Source organism: Helianthus annuus, chromosome 3 (assembly GCF_002127325.2).
Source record: "Helianthus annuus cultivar XRQ/B chromosome 3, HanXRQr2.0-SUNRISE, whole genome shotgun sequence".
Lineage (NCBI taxonomy): Eukaryota > Viridiplantae > Streptophyta > Magnoliopsida > Asterales > Asteraceae > Helianthus > Helianthus annuus.
The window spans coordinates 167,251,323-167,253,744 of NC_035435.2; the positions used below are offsets into that span (position 1 = coordinate 167,251,323).

Sequence of the window (2,422 nt, forward strand, 5' to 3'; positions counted from 1 at the left end):
ATGAAAACGGGACGCTAAAACGGCGTGTTAAAAAACGGCACGTAAAAAACGGCGTTAAAAAAACGGCGCGTAAAAAACGGCGTTAAAAAAACGGCGCGTAAAAAATGGCGTTAAAAAAACGGCGCGTTAAAAAAACGGCGGTAAAAAACGGCGCGTAAAAACGACGGTTGAAAAACCCCGGCATGTAAAAACCGGCCCGCAAAAAAAATTGTCTTTTGTTAAAAAAATTTGAATTTAAAAATGTTTTTACTAAAAAAATCTTTTAAAATAATAAAAAGTAATATAATAAAACTAAAAAGTAATATAATAAAACAAAAAAATAATAAAAAAATAATATAGGCAAAAAGACAGAAAAGAGTTATTTTACTTAAATACCCTTTTGGATTAAAATAATAAAGACATAATAAGACAAAATCTATTTAATATTAATTTTTTTTTACTTTTAATCTCATCCATTCATCTTGTTGATCCAAAGGCTAGAAAGTGGTTCCCATGGTTTTTACAACTAGAGGTGGTTTTCATTTTAGCGATCCTCTATATATATATATATATATATATATATATATATATATATATATATATATATATATATATATATATATAGGATAATGCTTAGCAAGAAACCCCATTTTCTTAGAAAACTTAGCAAACTCTACTTGTGGCCTATATTTAGCCACGTTGCCCATAGTCACTTCCTGTTACTTTTGCTTTCAAGGTTATATTAGTAATTTAAGCAACCCAAGATATTTTCTCAATTTGATTTGACATGATCATTTAATGCACATCAATTCATTTGTACAATTCACCCACCCTCATATTTCTTTTACAATTTTTCATTTTATGTTATTGGTGTTATAGAGAGAGAAAGCTAATGTTTTGGAGAGAGAAACAACAATTTTCATCTTGTTCATCTCGGGTGTGTTCATGCTTATTTCGAAGCTGATTTTCGGGTGTGTTCATGCTTCATCTCACGTCGTCATCTTCATCTAGGTTGTGCTCATGCTTGTTGAAAGCTGATTTCTAGAGTGAGAAACAACAATCTTCATCATGTTTATCAAGAACACCAAGAACACACAGAGAGAAGCAAGTTTGAAGATCTTCATCGTGTTTATCGTATGGTTCTAGATCCGGTAAATGTTTTAGAGAGAAAAACTTGTTGTTTTAGAGAGAGAAACAACAATCTCTTGAGTATTTTATTTTAAAAAATCATTTCACACTTGATGTTTTTGTTAAAATGGTTGTTAATAAGTTTTTGTGTAATGGCTGTTTTAGAGATGAAACATGATTTTTTTTTTGTTAAAATGGTTCTTAAAAGGTTTAAATGTTTATGTCATTTGCAGGTTTTTTATTTTTGTGTTAAAAAGTTGTGCTTGGTTTGGTTGCTTGTTTTGGGTTTTTGATCTGAATAATAACTATTTTTTATTGGTTTGGTTGCTTTGTTTAGGGCTTTTGATCTGAATAGTAACTGTTTTTTATGTTATTTGAGAAAAAAGATTTTCTGGCTACGAATGTGTTAATATTTATGTCTGGTTAACGACTTAACGGCTATCTTATCTTTTTGTTATTAGGACGTGTTATAGCCGCTAAAAAGCTAAGGCAGACTGTCAAAGGAAGCTCCACCATTTTTTTAGTGCTATGTATTTTCGTTTACTAGTAATATGTAATGTGTGACTCTTATTGTTTTGTCTAGTACATGATGTTAAAACGGTATGGACTTAAAACATTTTGTGTTGGAGTCGCCCGTGTTTGTACTTCTGCTGTTACTAAGTTACTATTGGAGTTTATGTATCCATTCTGAAGTCTTAACACACGTTATAATAGAGGCTTAACACACGTTATAGCAGGTATACTTTGCTGTTATTATGTTACTATTGGAGTTTATGCATCCATTCTGAAAGTCTTAACACACGTTATAATAGAGGCTTGACACAAGTTATATCAGTTATACGGTTATGGGTATAGTAAACGGCCCCCCATTTTTCTTAGTGCTACGTATTTTTCGTTTATTAGTAATATGTAATGTGAGACTCTTATTTTTTTGTCTAAGACATGATGTTAAAACGGTATGGACTTAACACATTCTGGAAACACACATTATACACACATCATGGTGTTTTGTAAACCACTAACTTATACATCAATACATGTCAGGTTACAAAAAGATTATAACAGAGGCTTAACACATGTTACACATTCCAAAATGTGCAAAACAAATGACTCGTTTCGTATTATATATTCCAAAATTACCGGTACAATGTTACCATAAATGGCTCGTTTCATATTACACGTTACATACTAACTTGTACATTTATTACTTGTACAAGTTTTACGCTCAGTATCCACATTATCATATATTTTAAACATCAACAAAAATAAAATAGATATTACTTTTTATTTTAATTAACAAAAGGTTAACACACGT

The 2,422-nt window shown here is 30.5% G+C and overlaps 1 long non-coding RNA gene across 1 annotated transcript; it reads left to right on the forward strand.

Annotated features, from left to right (window-relative positions):
* Positions 1–821: 821 nt before the first annotated feature.
* Positions 822–1,792, forward strand: LOC110928272. The gene is made up of 2 exons (XR_002586255.2): positions 822–1,130; positions 1,569–1,792. It is a non-coding gene; the product is annotated as an uncharacterized LOC110928272 (long non-coding RNA).
* The last annotated feature ends 630 nt before the right edge of the window (positions 1,793–2,422 follow it).